A 17017-nucleotide genomic window follows, 5' to 3' on the forward strand; every position below is an offset into this window, starting at 1 on the left:
AGAAAAATAAACAGAGGTTTAAATATTGGCACTAAAGGGGCAAAACATGTCTAAATTTAAAATCTAAGACAATGAATTAAAAAATGACTGAACTTAATAAGAGAAAAGAGTAAGATGGCTAAACACAGAATCAACCTACAAAAATCAAGTTTTCCCATATGACTCCAATTAAAAAATTGAAAATGTAATTTTTAAAGCCTCACTCACAATATCAACAAAAACTATATAATACTAAAGAATAAATGTAAATAAAAGGAGTAAGTTCTGATTAAAGAAAACTGTGAATCTTTGTAGAAGTACATAGTATATAATTTGAATAATATAGAGAACGATTATGTTTCTGGATGGAAAGAGTGACAAAAACTCCCTTTTTGACCAAACTGTAGACAGGCTCCTCTGAGACCTCTTTTTCACCCAGCCTCATCCTTGGGACCTGTCTTCAGCCTGCTTAGCCCAGTTTTAGAAGAATCTTGCAAAGTCAGTTTGGTGAGAATCCCCCCATATTTGATATCTTATCACTATTGCCTTCCTTCAGCAAGAATCCTGTTAAGTTGGTTTACAAGAACCCCCCTCCTCTTTATGTCTCTTCTTAATAATTTTTCATCCACTGACATCCCTCACTCTGCTCATTGGCTAGAAATCTCCACTTGTCTTTGTTGTATTCGGAGTTGAACCTGATCTCTCTCCTGCATTGTGATAGTCTTGACACCTATTGCAATAGTCCTGAATAAAGTCTTCATCACCATTTTAACAAGTGTCAAAATAATTTATTCTTTAACAAGAGTCAATATTGTAAAGTCTCTTCAAGTTAATCTATAAATTCAATGCTATCCAATCAAAATCCTAGAGAATTTTTATGGAGTTTATCAACCTTATTCTCAAGATTTCACATACACATATAAAATTCTATAAGATGATTCAGTAAGATAACAAGGAGAGGTAAGTTGTCCTGGGTATCTTAAGACTTTGTAAAGCTTTTGTAATTAAAACAACAAAGTACTGCTGAGGGGCCAGACAAATAGATCAATACAAAACAATAGTTCAGAATTAGTCCCAAGAATATAAAAGTTTATAATCCAATGCAGATTGTATTTCAAACAGTGGGGGAAAAGATAGAATAAATATCTAAATGGTGTTGAGTTGTTTGAAAATTTTAACAAATTAAAACAAACATAGAATCAAATTCCAGATGGATTAAAAATAAAATGTAAACAATAGAAGTACACATTAGAAAAAATCAGAATAACATTTGTATAACTTGGAATATGTAAGTCTTCCTAAACAAAACCCAAAACCCTGAAGCCATGAAGGAAAAGACTGAACACTGTAAATTTAAACCATAAATTTAAAATATATGAAACAAAAAGCTCCAAAAATTTTTAATAAACATTATTCTGGAAGAAAATTTTGTAATATGTATTACAAAGGATTAATCTTCACTATATATAAATATAGCTCTAGCAGAAGATAAGCCAACTAAAATTTTGAAAAAAGAAAATGAATAATTCACAGAAAAAATATAAATGACAATTTTTTTGAGAAAACCAAATCATATTCAGAATCAGAATCAAAGTAATAGAAATGAATACAAGACAACAAAGCAATGCAAAAGACTGAGAGAGGTCATTTTTCACATGTAAGAACTCAGAGAGGTTATCTTCCATGTATTGTTTCATGAGAAGCTGCTTGGGGACTGGAGTGAAAAACAACAAATATGAAGATGTAGAATATATGAAATGGTGGGCTCATACCAAGAGTTCAAGGACAAGAAACCCAAAGTGAAGACAGAACAATGGACTTAGAGAACAACTGCTCCCAACTAGAACAAGAATTGGGTGAGTTCCAAAAAAACTGGTTTAAAAAAAAAGAAGACTCAACTTTACCTCAATTCAAAGAAAAAAAAAAAAGAGAAGAATAATTAGGTGATATTAATAATGCATAGGATGGAAGAGAAAAGCAGGTAGGTATTAAGGATTTGGTAAAGAGAAAATACACTTCTTTTAAGAAAGACAGAAAAATAAAAGGCTCTACTAAAAACAATAAAAAACCTAAATAAGAAAATTGTAGTCTAAAAATGAAGCACATTAATGTATGGTGTGGATTTTGAGCAACTGATGGAGCATGAGAAGTAGAATCCATTTTTTCTCAACACCAGGAACATTTCATTTTTGTGTGGTAGGCAGAATGACTCCTCAACAATGTCCATGCCCTAATCCTTGGAACCTGTGCACATGTTACCTTACATAGCAAAAGGGACTTTACAATGTGATTAAGATTATGGAATCTGAGATGGGCAGATTATCCTGGATTATCCAGGTAGGCCCAATCAGATCATATGAGTCCTTAATAACAGACAACTTTGTTTTTTTTTTTTTTTTTTTTTTGCGGTACGCGGGCCTCTCACTGTTGCGGCCTCTTCCGTTGCGGAGCACAGGCTCCGGACGCGCAGGCTCAACGGCCATAGGCTCAGGGGCCCAGCCACTCCGCGGCACGTGGGATCCTCCCAGACCGGAGCACGAACCCGTGTCCCTTGCATCGGCAGGCGGACTCTCAACCACTGCGCCACCGGGGAAGCCCCGGTAACAGACAACTTTTATGGGCTATGGTCAGAAAGAAATGTGATGAGGGAAGAAGGACCAGAGAAATGCAATGTTACCTGCTTTGAAAATGGAGGAAGGCGCCACGAGCCAGGGAATGTAGGTGACCTTTAGTAGCTGGAAAAGGCAGGGAAACAAATTTTCTCCCCTAGAGCCTCCAGAAGAAACCAGCCTTGCTGATACCTTGATTTTAATCCAGTGAGACTCCTGGAGGACTTCTGACTCCCAAAACTATAGATGTGTGTTGTTTTAGTAAGCTATTAAGCAACTGTGTTGTGTTGTGCTCAGCTTAGAGAAATTTGTTACAACAGCAGCTCTGCTCCTGGAGGTGCTGGCATCATGGTATTGACATGTGGCCCTGCAGGGGAAAGTATTTCATGCTCAAAGGAACAACTTTATTTTTGATTCTCAACCATTTCGAATCAACCTACATATAATGTAAAATAAGACTCGAGGGCTTCCCTGGTGGTGCAGTGGTTGAGAGTCCGCCTGCCAATGCAGGGGACACGGGTTCGTGCCCCGGTCCAGGAAGATCCCACATGCCGCGGAGAGGCTAGGCCCGCGAACCATGGCCACTGAGCCTGCACGTCCAGGGCCTGTGCTCCGCAACGGGAGAGGCCACAACAGTGAGAGGCCCGCGTAACACACACACACAAAAAAAAAAAAAGACTCGAGTATAGTTACAGAAGATAAACATTAATTATCCAAATGACAGAAATTAGAAGGCGAAACGTGTAATGGATAGAAAAGTGCCCTTATCTTACATGATGGGAATTTGGGGACATCCCTGAAAGTTCATGGGACAAGAAAAGGAGATTTAAGTATATAATTTGAAGTTACACAAAGGTACCAGTAGAAGAGCTAAAGACAGTGTTGTTAACTATCAAAAATTAAGATGAAAAGGGAGAAAACACAATGGAGTAGCATAAGAGAATATCTAAAGTTGAAAAACCAGCAAGTAGCAATATAAATGTTATAGAGTCACAAAATTTATTTCACACTCCACTTAGGGTCGCCCCTTTATTTTATCCCTTCTTAATCTGATCTCCCACCACCCTACCCCACTTCTAGCCCCTACTCTCTGGCTAAGGCAAGAAACAGTTTTCATGTTATTCAATTTAAAACATAATCCAGTCTGATAAATCATGCAGTTCCTTCAGGAAATTCAGTCTGCCTGATTCTCCATCTGAGATACTGTAGCTGCAGGGAGGGAGCGGGAGGGCTTACCTTTGTGTCTTCATTGCATTAGAGGAAGGCAGTCCTGCCTCGTGCTGGACCTGGTGACCGGCCAGCATCTGTAGGTCTTTGGCATTGTGTGCCCTGCGTTTTTCAGTTCAGTTCATTTGTGAATCTCCTCCACATGCCAGGCACAATGCTAGACTTGAGTCTACATCATCTGCTCATTCCTGAAAGACACCCCAGTCTGCTCTGGCCCCATCAAGGTCCCCCTCCTCTCAGCTCACAGCATGTTTTGTCCACAGGCGATATTCAGCTGCCCCCCTGCTGTGATTCTCAGGCACATTAGAATCACATGGATGTACTGTCATCTATTGTAAGATGACAACTGATATTTAGTTATTAATAATTAAACTACCAAAGATCCTTTTTGATTCAAGTAATCTCTTTGACAACATCCTCTCAATTACTTGCAGTCTAACACACTTTAAGTGGGCAAAAGAGGAGACGTGACAGCTCTGACCCCACAAACACCCAGGGGAGTGTGTCACATATGAGGTCATCACCATCATGGGTGTCACGGTAGAAATGTCCAGAGTTGCCGACATGCTTACTTGTTACAGCTCCTATGCTATCACAGTACTCTTGCATTACTCCTTACTTTCTTCATCTTGCCAGACAGCCTGTAAGTCCTGGCAGGTCAGGGCCAAGTCTTGTGTCTCTTTGGATCAATCTGGTAGCCCCTTCACTGAATGTATGTTGACTGATTGCCTGAATGTTGGCCTGAGAACACTCTGGGCACATTAGCCCAATAAGACTATAAACTGGATGAGCTAACATAAGCTGTCAATTTTGGTACACAAGCACAAAAATTAGATTTTAGAACTATTTTCCTATATCAGCAGCATCGTAAGTGGAACAAGCATGGGCTTTAAAATAACACCTACCTGGAATAATATCTCAGCCCTACCATTTCCTGGTTGTGTAGAATCGAGCAAGTTACTTGGCCTCACTGGTCCTGTCTCCTCACTTATAAAATGGAGATTTAAGAATGCAAATAAAATTAAAATATTAAAAAAGGAAAGCCTCTAAAGCATCTAATGCATTTCCTGGTTCACATTAGGTGTACAGTTGGATGTTCATTCTCTTCCCCCTTGTCCCTTTCCCTCAAGGAGCAGTGGGAGCTGATATACCAGGGACATAGGAGAAGAGAAAAACCTTGGACATCAAAAAGGTGATTGCTGTCTGGTAACTAGCTGAAGAGCAATGTGGGTCCAGGAACTGGATTTTCTTTTTTGTCCCTGACATCTGCCCTACTACACTTGGGCCAATTGTAAGTGACTGTGAGGCCGAGATCAGCCTTGAGGCTGATCTTAGCCCAGCTCTTCCAGTCGGTCTACAAGCTTTGCTGGCCAGGCTCCCCGAGAAGACAAGCGCCGCTTTGTGCCTGTTCCTCCCATTTTTAGAAAGATGACTAATCTGCTCTCTGTCTGAGAGAGAAACTCCTTGTAAATTGTCATCCTTCCCCAGATCTATGACTGTGTTGCAGGAGCCTGCAAGGTTCACAGGGTCCTGGCACTTCCTGAGGTGGCATCACCATGGGATTAAACTCCTGACCTGGAGTGGCTTTCTCCTGTGCATCTAGACAGAAGAGGGTCTTCACACCTGGAAGGAACACCTAGGGAATACTGGGGAAATGAGAAAAGCTAAAATCCACTCTGGCTAACCCTCCTTTTCCCTGAAAATTCCTCGTTATATGAAACATTAGCCAAAGGTTGTTGTTTTGTCTGGGTCACGGGGAAAATCGCGTTATTCTAGAAAGGAAAGGAAGTGGCGTTTCTTGGCAGCCAATTTTGAATTCTGCATTTTAAATCATTCAAAGAGCTTCTGCAGCTGGTGGAACATAGAAACTTATTTGAAGGGAGGAATGAGAAACTCATCAAAGAATTACAACTCCTTGCGGTAATTTTGATTATAAATAGGATAGATGCTATCTGTCTAGCATGGTTCCTTCATTCATTTATTTGTTCATTCAGAAATATTATTAGGCGTGTCTGTTGTGAGGCCCTGTGTTAAGTACTCATGACACAAAAATTATAAGACACAAAGATGGGAGACATATATGTGAACAAATACTTAAAATCACGTGAGACAGGTTCAATAAAAAATGCATAAGTAAAGCAGTGAGACCTGGGAGGAAGCACTGTGGAAAGGGAGAAGGAGTCAGGGAACGTCTCACAGATAAGACCTGAGCTTTGCTTTAAGGATGAGTAGGTCTCCTGGGATATCAGTGGGGAAGGGCATTCCAGGCAAAGGGAAGAGCAGGTGTTAAACCACATCATGTACACAGGGCACTGCAATTACTGTTCTGTAATACTGGCATCCCAGACAGCAATGGGAAAGTGATGGGACTTCCCTGGTGGCACAGTGGTTAAGAATCCACCTGCCAATGCAGGGGACATGGGTCTGATCCCTGGTCCAGGAGGATCCCACATGCTACAGAGCAACTAAGCTCGTGCGCCACAACTACTGAGCCTGCGTGCCACAACTACTTGAGCCTGTGTACCACAACTACTGAATCCCAAGCACCTAGAGCCCGTGCTCCTCAACAAGAGAAGCCACCGCAATAAGAAGCCCATGCACCGCAACGAAGAGCAGCCCCCACTCACCACAACTAGAGAAAGCCCGCACGCGGCAATGAAGACCCAATGCAGCCAATAAAATAAATAAATTTATTTTAAAAGTGAGGTTGGAGAGGTAATGCAGGCTGCCATCATGAGAGGCATGGAAGGCCATATTGAGAACTTTGGACCTTATCTTGTGGGTTCCTGAAAACGACTGAAGGATGTTAAGTAGAAGAGAAAGATGATGTGCCCTATGATGCATTTTAGAGCTTAGGCTGGAATCAGGTAAGGATGAAGAATAGATCCTAAGGGATGAGTATAAAGAGTGTTACAATAATCCAGTAAGGAGGGCAATCAAGGTCCCCCATAAAATGCAAAGAAGGGGATGAATTATGGCACTTGGTGACCATTGGATCAGAAAGTAAAGGACCCCCATGTTTCAGGCTTGAGAAGCAGATTTGTGCAGGGAGATCACAAGTGGGTGTGGCCATGGGGAATGTAATCAGAGATGTTCTCAGCTCATCAGAGAGGTCTAGATGGACTCATAGGTTTGGGAGTCATCCAGCATAGCTTGGGGGTGGTTGAATCCTTAGGCATAATGTGATTGTTTCAGGGGTAATGTGCAGGGCAGAAGTTACAGATGGATAGCTCAAGGCCAAGTATACCAGTAGATGTTTTTGGTTTGGCTTGTGTAATACTTTTAAATAGATAAATTTATTGGCAACATTTAAACATTGGGAGATATAACAAAGAAAGGAAATCTAAAATTCTGGCTTTTTTTAAAAATCAGAAGATCCGGCAACACTGGGACCACATTCTCACATAGCAGAAAATGGCCATAGTAGATCAGCCGCTGCCCATTTAAAAGGGGCATCCAGTTCACCACTGTCTCTCTGTCCTGATTCACTTACTTATATGGCCTGTTGGGCCCCAAGAAAGCCTGAGTTTGCAAAGGGAGGGCTAGACAACAATAACAAAGGGCCCTGCAGCAGCAGAATGATGCCTTCCCCCAAAGACATCCACATCCAAATCCCCGGAAGGTTGCACACCAGCAGACCTTAAAATAGGGAGAGTATTACTGACTACTCAAGTGGGCCCAATATAATCACAAAAATCTTTAAAAGTGGAAGCAGGAGACAGAAGAGGTCAGAGTGATGCAGTGTGAGAAGGACCCAGCCTCATGCCGCTGGCTGTGAAGATGCAGGAAGGGAAGAGCCCCTAAAAGTGGAAGAGGAAGGAAGGAGGAGGGTCAGAGAAGGAGATGTGACTACAGACGCATGGTCAGAGCAATGAAATGTGAGAAAGACTCCACCAGCCATTACTGGCTTTGAAGACGGAGAAGGGCCATGAGCCGCTAGAAGCTGGAAAAGGCAAGGAAATGGATCCTTCCCTAGAGTCTCCAGAAAGAAACGCAGCCCTGCTGAGACCCACATTGGACTTCTAACCTACAGAACGGTAAAATAATAAATTTGTTATTTCAAGACACTAAGTTTGAGGTTTCGACAGCCATAGAAAACTAAGAAGTGGCTGATAGAAAAGAAGTAGCAGGCAAAGAGTCTGAGAAAAAGGGATAGGAGAGAACCAGAGGGGGTGCAGTTAGGGAATCAAGAAATGACCCATTTTCAAGAAGGAGATACCATCAAATGACACCGAGATGTCAAGTCCAGTTCTGAAGGCAAAGGGTAAAATAGACCCATGATGTCCAAACTCAGGGGCACATCAGAATCACTCAGGGGCATTGTTAGAAATCCTAGTTCCTAGGGTCCACCCCAGGCCACTGGTCTAGACTCTGATGCGAGGCCAAGTTTAGTCATCATGGAATGAGATGAGCTGGTGTTTTACCAGATTAAATGAGTATTTCATTGTTGTTGACTTAACTCTTACTCTTAAGGCTCCATGTGGCCTTTAACAGAAGGAAACCTGTTTGAAATTTAATGGTACATTTTATTAAAGCTATTTATCTACATGATTTTTGTCCCTATGTGGTTAATAAACTCCATGCAGGTGGTAGATGCTTGCCAAATGTTTGCTGAATGGATAAATGAAAGAGATGGAGCCACTGGAGGACTCTGTTGTCTTCCAAAGCTAGCAGGATGAACAGAGAGCATTTACCTCTAAAGCCTCTATAAATTATTCATTTGTGCACGTTCACTTGTTATATGGATGAAGTCATAATTTTCGACTTAGATGCCTAGAATCCTCCACTATTGTTAGGTCATCAGAACAAGCCAGGATTAACCTTCAGAGGGGTTCCTGGATCAATGTGACAAGGCACTTTCTTTCATAGTCCCTTTCCTGAAATGGCCTTTGGTAATAGTACAATAACCCAAATACAAAGAAATTTATCCCTAACCTAATCCTAGAGGTGGCACAAATATTCCCAGTTCAACTCCTGAAGGGCTGACCTAGAAGACTGGCCTCTGAAAATGATTGGGCCGAGAGTGCCAGCCATGGGGGATGGTTGAGCCACAATGACCAGCCTCCACTTGGTGTAAGTCCAAAGGTCAAAATGTGACATCAGTGTAGGCCCCCGACGCCCTGGATGACAGAGACCTGACCTACTTTGACATCTGGGGCAATATACAAAGGCCAAGGAAAAAGAGCTTGTGCTGCAGCAGTTCCAATGCAGGAACAGAATTCCAGATGCTCTGCTAAAGGAAGGCTAGACTTCAAGCATAACTTTCAGGCAAAGGGAAGAGCTGTGAGCTGAGATTCAGTGGGTGGGGTCTGGGATTCTGAGGGACATCCTGCCTCCTAGGAAGAAGGGGGATCAGTCGGCTGTGCAGACAGTAATGAGTTGCTGGTGGAGAGTCTGACTACGTGCTTTCATGTCACTGATGAGTGTGACATCGTTGAAAGAGTTGGGACAGAAGCCAGGTTGCAGTGAGCTGAGAATATGTTTTTGAAAAGCTCAGATGAGATGGAAAAGTAGGTCAGGGTGCTAGAAAGAAATGCCATAAGGAAGGAAGATTTTTGTTCTGTTGTTATGTGCTTGGCTCTATTTATAGGATTAAGGGGACTTGAACATATACAATGTCTGAGGAAAGGAGAGGCTTAAAACACAGGAAGGAAAATGATAAAGGAACAAAGATGGATGTGAGGTAAAGAGATGGGACCATCAACACTAGTTACAGGTAGTGTTAGTTAATAGATATTTATTGAGCACTTACTATGTGCCAGGCACTGTCGTAAGTGCTGGAATGAACAACACAGACACAGATATAGTCCTTTCCTAGTGACATTAGGGTTTAGAAGAGAGGGTGTTTTCTTTCAGGCCTCTTTAGTTGGAAGTTCCAGTAACCCAACCTGCTTAAGAGAAAAAGAGAACTGACTAATTCATGTAACTGAAAAATATCCAGGCATGGCTGCCTCCAAAGACTCAACAAAATGTTGTCGGGCATCTCTCTCCCTCTCCCTCTCTCTCCCTCCCAGTCCCACTTTTCTCAAGCAGTCTGGACCCATGTAGTAGCAAATATGGTGCCCTCATCTCCATCATTACATGGCTCATGAGGTCAATGGTTTCAGTAAAATAAACTACATCTCAATGGCTCTGCCAAGAGTCTCTGGACTGACTCTGAGGGGCTCAGGTTTCAGTTATGTGCTCATTCTGACCTATTTCTGTGGCCAGAAAGTTGGTGTGTTTTGATTGGCTCCAAACTGGTCACATGTCCTCTCTGGAGCAGGAGTTGGGGTAGGGTCAACGCCAACTCAACCACATGGATTAAGAAAGGAAAAGGATCATTCCAAAAAGGCAATTGGGCTTCTTAGAAGAAGGGACGTGGTTGAAGCAAAAAGAACAAGAGTTCACTACAGAAGGAGTGCCCTTGAACAGAAGAACAGGCCTCCCATCTCTTCAGGCTGGAGGGGAAGAGGGAAGGATTGCTGCCAGGTGGACAACTTTGAAGATGCAGGGTGAGAATGGGAAGGTCGGTACCTAGCACACTGGTTTTCCTGGAAAAGTGAAGGCCAGTCCATGTTCAGAGAGGGTGGGGGTAGAGGTAAGTTAGGAGACTTGTGGGCAAGGGTTAAGGTTTGGAAGAGCAGCTGAGGGAAACAGGAGAAGGAGCTGGCCCGTGACAAAAGGATCGCTAATGGTTAGCAGATTTTGAAAACCATGAATTTGTCATGGCCCTAATCTGCACAGTTACACGATTTTCTCCACGGGCTCAGCCCTGAATAATGATAGCCATGGTCATCTGTGAAGAAATGCACAGCGAAGAGCCCAATCTTCCTACCCATTCTGGGACAATTTGGCCATCAGGCAGACACCCAGGAGCTGTATTCATACCAGGGCTCCTAAGCCCCCCGGGAGAAGGGGTGAAGATGGACAGAGAATGGGCCTGTAGGACACTGACTCTTGGTGCTACAACCTTCCCACACCTCAGGAAACCAGCCACCAAGGACAGGAAACTCACTAGGTGGCCTGAGAATACCCAGTACTTAGACCCTGGCTCCTTGGAGATGAAGAATGTGCAGGCTGCTCCTCTGGCTGGTACCTGGCAAACACTTCCCAGCCCCACCCTTGGTACTCTTCTCCACCTCTAAGCTGTTGAAGAATTAACTTTTTAAGCTCCCTCCGAATACCAGGCACTTTTAGTTTGATATCCCATTTAGCCCTCTCATCATACTGATAAGATGGATATTATCACTCTAATTTTACAGAAGAGTATATTGAAGCTCAAGATGCTGATAAACTTGCCCAAGGTGACACAGCTGGCAGCTCTCTCCTAGCACAGCCGGGAGAGGGTCTGGGGTGTGGAAGGCCATGTCTGTCTCAGTCATGTGCCTTCCTGTTTTCCATCACTGGGTATCCAAGAACACTGCTCCCTCCACTGGGACCCAAAGATTCCTAGAGGTCGTCGAATGTATTCTCAGGATCTGTGAGAATGTTTTCTGTCTTTAAAGACCCTGTACTTTGCTTGCGTTTCAGAGACTTTGGCCTGGAGAACTGTGCTCGCTTGTGGGGAGGTACTTCTGAGTCCTGAGCGGGTTGGGCAGGAGCTTGAGGGGCAAGTACTAAGCGTGTCCTGGTGTGGGTCGCAAAACACCGGGGTCACCCTGGCTGACCACAGCAGTATCTTTGCCAGGGATGTGTTAGAGAGGATGGTTGTGGCTTCCCAGCAAGTCAGGTGGAGGCATGCAGGCTGCCAAATGGAAAATGTCAAGGACAATAATGCTTACAGCAGAAAAAAACTTGACTGACCTTCAGGGGGCAAGGTGCTAAGTTTTAACACTCAAGGAGGCCCAGACTGTACTTCAGGGCAAGTGTCACCCACTCCCACTCTTGTTCCCAGGACTACGGGGACTTGGAAAAAGGACAGTTCGAAGATTAGCCCTGCACAGAACATTACAACTAAAAAGCACTTCCACTTAAAAAAATCTTTTACTCCTTCCAAAAGCCCCTCCAAGGAGGTGCTATTAAGCCCATCTTATAGGGGAAGAAACAGAAGTCAGTAGGGCAGGTCACACAGCAAGATAGTAGTGGGGCAGAAATCAGTCTCAGGGCCTTCCAGTCCAGGTCGGTTCCACTGAGCCCCCTTGAAGCACCTTTCCCGCCAGTGCCAGAAGAGATCAGTATGGAGGTCAGTTGCTGTCTCAAGTTATCTAGTTAATATAGTTTCATATCAATGTGCCATTTTCTCTTCCTGTAAACAGTCAGTGAATCAACAGATGTTTGACAAAGGAATATTCTTTGGTGGAAAGTTGCAAAATGGGACAAAGGTCTTTAATACTTCACACTCAGTTGATGAGAAGTTTTCTCTGACTACCCACCAAGTAAGGCCCTCCCTTAAATAAAGTCAAATATGCCATTTGCTTTCATTGCCATGGTGAGCACAGGTAAGGCATATGGATTTTGGCTTTGGTAATAAAAAGGAAGAAATGGGACTTTGGAAAGCACTATGTGTTAAACAGTGAATGCCCTTCATTTGGTCCTTCTCACTATGCTTTGTTTTCTGGACTACGCCCCTCAGAACCATCCATACCTGTCTAAAGCAGAGACAGTGAACTGGCAGTACTCGGGCCAGAGCCACCTGGCTGATGGGATTTGACCTCCACGGTTTTTTCACAGTATTTTAAAAAATGTTTATCTGGTAACTACTATTTAACATTTGGTGAAGACCATTAAAAAAAAATCAGATTTCTGACCCAACACAAAAACCAACAAGCTGGTAAGAAAATGGACAAAAGACTTGAACAGACATTTCTCCAAAGATATACAAATGGTCAACAAGCACATGAAAAAATGAACAATATAACTAATCATGAGGGAAATGAAAATCAAAACCACAGTGAGATACCACTTTATACCCATTAGGATGGCTATTACCATTAAGAAAGAAAAAAAGAAGGAAGGAAGGAAGGGAGAGAGGGAGGTAGGGAGGGAGGAAGGAAGATAACAAGTATTTGTAGGATGTGGAGAAACTGAACCCTTGTGCATTGCTGGGGGGAATGTAAAATGGGATAGACATTGAGGAAAATAACATAACAATTCCTCAAAAAAAAATTAAAATAAAATTACCATACAATCCAGCAATTCCAATTCTGGGTATATACCGAAGATAACTGAAAACAAAGACTTGAACAGATATTTGTACACCCATGTTCATAGAGCTTTATTTACAATAGTTAAAAGGCAGAAGCAACCCAAATGTCCGGAGAGGGATGAATGGTTTAACAAAACATGGTATATTTATGCTATGATAGTATTCAGCCTTTAAAAGGAAGGAAATTCTGACACATGCTACAACATGGAAGAAACTTGAAGACATTATACTAAGAGAAATAAGCCATTCACAAAATGACAAATATGTTATGACTCCACCCATATGAGTTATCTATAGCAGTGAATTCACAGAGGTAGAAAGTAGAATGAATTTGCAACACTCTAGCAACTACTTACATAGCATTAACAGAGGCGTTGATGGTATCGTGGTTAGTGTAACTGCCTTCCATAGCATTTATATTGTATTTACAACTACTTACATTGCATTTGCATTGTATTAGGTATTATAAGAAATTTAGAGTTGCTTTAAAGTATACAAGAGGATTGTGTAGGCTATATGCAAATACTATGCCATTTCATATAAGGGATGAGTATCCTCAGATTTTGGAATCTGCAGGGGGTCTTAGAACCAATCCCTCACAGATACCAGGGACCACTGTATATATATAGGTCTCATCTCAGGCAGGACCCCATCATATTTTCTAAGCAGGGAAGACTCTTCTGCATGTGAATGTTTTTCCTGGGCCTGGTTGGTCAGGTGGAAGACCACTTATAGCACACAGTATATCTCAGCTGGGACCCAGGAAGCTTGGAGATTTCACAAATCCCTCCAGCCAGGGCAAAAAACCCAGGAACACTGTTTTCAGTTCCACACGTAAGAATCTTGGAAATCACCACTCAGTGCTAACAAGTAAAAAGCTGAACAGACTGAAAAACAAGCATTGCTTCTTGGATTCATAAGAGAGGGAGAACACAGGGCAAACCACTGCCCCTAATATTGGAGAGACAGACAGGCAAATGCAGGGAGTCACAGCTTACCTGAGCAGAGATTCTTGAGCAGAAACTACTGTGGGAACAAGTGCCAGGGTAGGAAAACCTGAACTGTAATTAATCAATTAAAGAAGGCTCAATGTGGACAATTCTAAGAGTTAAAAACTACAGGGGACCCAGTCTTAGGGAGTGCCCCAAATTTTGTGAGTTTTACCTCCAAGAACTTGACCAGTTTCTCACAGCAAATATCTAAGAAAAATCCCCTCAGGCTTCCAGCAGGGGAAGGGGAAAAGGAGCCATTTTGAAATAGGTCAGAGCATCAAAACACAGCTGTTCTTAATAAGGCCTGCCCCCAGGGGAAACTAGTTAACCAGAGGTAATCTGCTGAGGTATTAGCAGAGCCTAACTGGCCCGGAAGGGAAATACCCAACTCCATCCCATCCTGTCCCACCTAAGCGGGAGAAAAATACTTGTGAAGTTCAAAGTCCAGAGGCAAGAGACTGAGTCCTAAAAATAGGACTATAGAACTGTCCATCTCTTCTCACACATCACTGCCACATTACTAAAGGCCTATATACAGAAGTTTCTTTTACCAGGTACATCATGTCCAGTTATCAAGAAAAAATTACAAGGTATACTACATAGAAAAAAAAAACAAACCTCACTTTTTTTAAGAGACAGATCACACATCAGAACCAGACATGTGTCTCAGAAGCTGAATAATGTCTTAGGGCTCCCCGAAATACTGAGCTGCTTTATTTACCTAACAAATATCAAAAGAAATTAGGATGCAACCTGTTTGCCTGCTAACATCGCTGGTGTTGGAATTATCACACCAAGAATTTAAAACAACTATGATTAATATGCTAAGGGATCTAGTGGATAAAGTAGACAGAATGAAAGAACAAATGGGCAATGTAAACAGAGATGAAAATCCTTAGAAAAAAAAACAAAAAGAAAAGCTTGAGGTCAAAACCAGTAAAACAGAAATGGAGAATGCCTGTGATGGGCTTGTTAGTAGATTGGATACAGCTGAATAAAGAATCTCTGTGCTTGAGGATACAGCAGTAGAAACTTCCAAAAGTTAAAAAGAACAAATAAAAAAAACAGAAGTGAATATCCGAGGACTGTGGGACAACTACAGAAGGTGTAACATATGTGCAATAGGAATACCAGAAGAAGAAACTAAGAAAGAAACAGAAGAACTAATTGAAACAATAATGACTAAGAATTTCCCAAGTTAATGTCAGACACCAAACCACATATCCAGGAAACCCAGAGAACACCAAGCAGGATAAATGAAAACAAAAACTAAAATAAAAACAAAAAAAAACCTCTCCACCTAGGCATATCATTTTCAAACAACACAAAATGAAAGAAAAATTCCTGAAAGAAGCTGGGGGTGGGGGAGGGGTGGGGGGAAACACTTACTTATAGAGAAACAAAGATAAGAATTATATTCAACTTTTCAGAAATCATGCAAGAAAGAAGAGTGGGATGAAATATTGAAGATGTTGAAAGAAAAAACCTACCACATTAGAATGCTGTACCCTGCAAAATTGTCCTTCAAAACTGAAGCAGGAATAAAGATTTTCTCAGGCAAACAAAAATTGAAGGAATATGTTGCTAGTAGACCTGCCCTGCAAGAAATGTTTAAAAAAAAGTTCTTTAGAGAGAAGAAAAATGATATGGGTCAGGAACTCGGATCTACAAAAAGAAAGGAAGTGCATCAAAGAAGGAATAGTGAAGGTAAAATTTGTTTTTGTTTTTCTTTATCTTTATTCTTTTGACAAATGTTTGTTCAAAATAACAAAAGCAACAATGTATGTGATTAGGTATGCTTATCTATATATCTTTAATATGTGTGTGTGTATATATATGCTTATGTATGTTTATATATAAGTAAAATGAATGACAGAAATGACACAAGAAAAGGGAGGGAGAAATCAGGATTATTTTGTTATTATAAGGTACTTGCACAACCCAGGAATTAATACAGACCCAGACTTTACACCATTTGTGAGAATTAACTAAAAATACATCATAGACCTAAATGTAAAATGCAAAACTATAAAACTCCTATAAGATATCACAGAAAGAAATCTAGATGACCTTGGGTAAAGTGATGACTTTTAGATACAAATCAAAAGCATCATCCATGAAAGAAATAATTAATAAGCTGGACTTCATTCAAATTAAAAACTTTGTTCTGCAGAAGACTATGTCAAGAGGCGGCGGAGTCAACATGGCGTACTAGGAGGACATGGAATTTGTGTCTCCTCACAACTAGGGTACCTACCAGACACCAGTGGGGGGGCATGGACACCTAAGGGGACAGGAGGAACCCCCAGCAACCAGCTTGTGGGATCTTGGTTCCCAGGCTAGAGGTCAGGCCTGAGCTCCTGTGGTGGGAGCTCTGAGTCCAAACTGCTGGACTAGCAGAGAACCTCAGACCCCAGGAAATATCAATTGGAGTGAGGCCTCCTGGAGGTCCTCATCTCAGCACCAAGACCCATCTCTATCCAACTGCCTGCAACTCCAGTGATGGACGTCTCAGGCCAAATAACCAGTAAGACAGGAATACAGCACCACCCAGCAAAAATAAAAAAAAATAAATAAATAAGAAATGACAAAAAAAAATTGTTACGGACAAAGGAGCAAGGTAAAAACCTACAAGACCAAATAAATGAAGATGAAATAAGCAACCTAACTTAAAGAGAATTCAGAATAATGATACTGAAGATGATTCAAAATCTCAGGAACAGAATGGAGAAAACATGAGAAACTTTAACAAGGATCTAAAAGAACTAAAGAGCAAACAAACACTGATGAATAACACAATTACTGAAATTTAAAAAAATTCTAGAAGGAATCAATAACACAATAACTGAGGCAGAAGAACGGATCAGTGAGCTGGAGGATAAAATGGTGGAAATAACTGCCAGAGAGCAAAATAAAGAACAAAGAATGAAAAGAATTGAGGACAGTCTCCGAGACCTCTGGGACAACATTAAATGCACCAACATTCGAATTATAGGGGTCCCAGAAAAAGAAGAAAAAGAGAAAGGGTCTGAAAAAATATTTGAAGAGATTATAGTCAAAAACTTCCCTAATATGGGAAAGGA

Source organism: Pseudorca crassidens, chromosome 2 (genome assembly GCF_039906515.1).
Source record: "Pseudorca crassidens isolate mPseCra1 chromosome 2, mPseCra1.hap1, whole genome shotgun sequence".
Lineage (NCBI taxonomy): Eukaryota > Metazoa > Chordata > Mammalia > Artiodactyla > Delphinidae > Pseudorca > Pseudorca crassidens.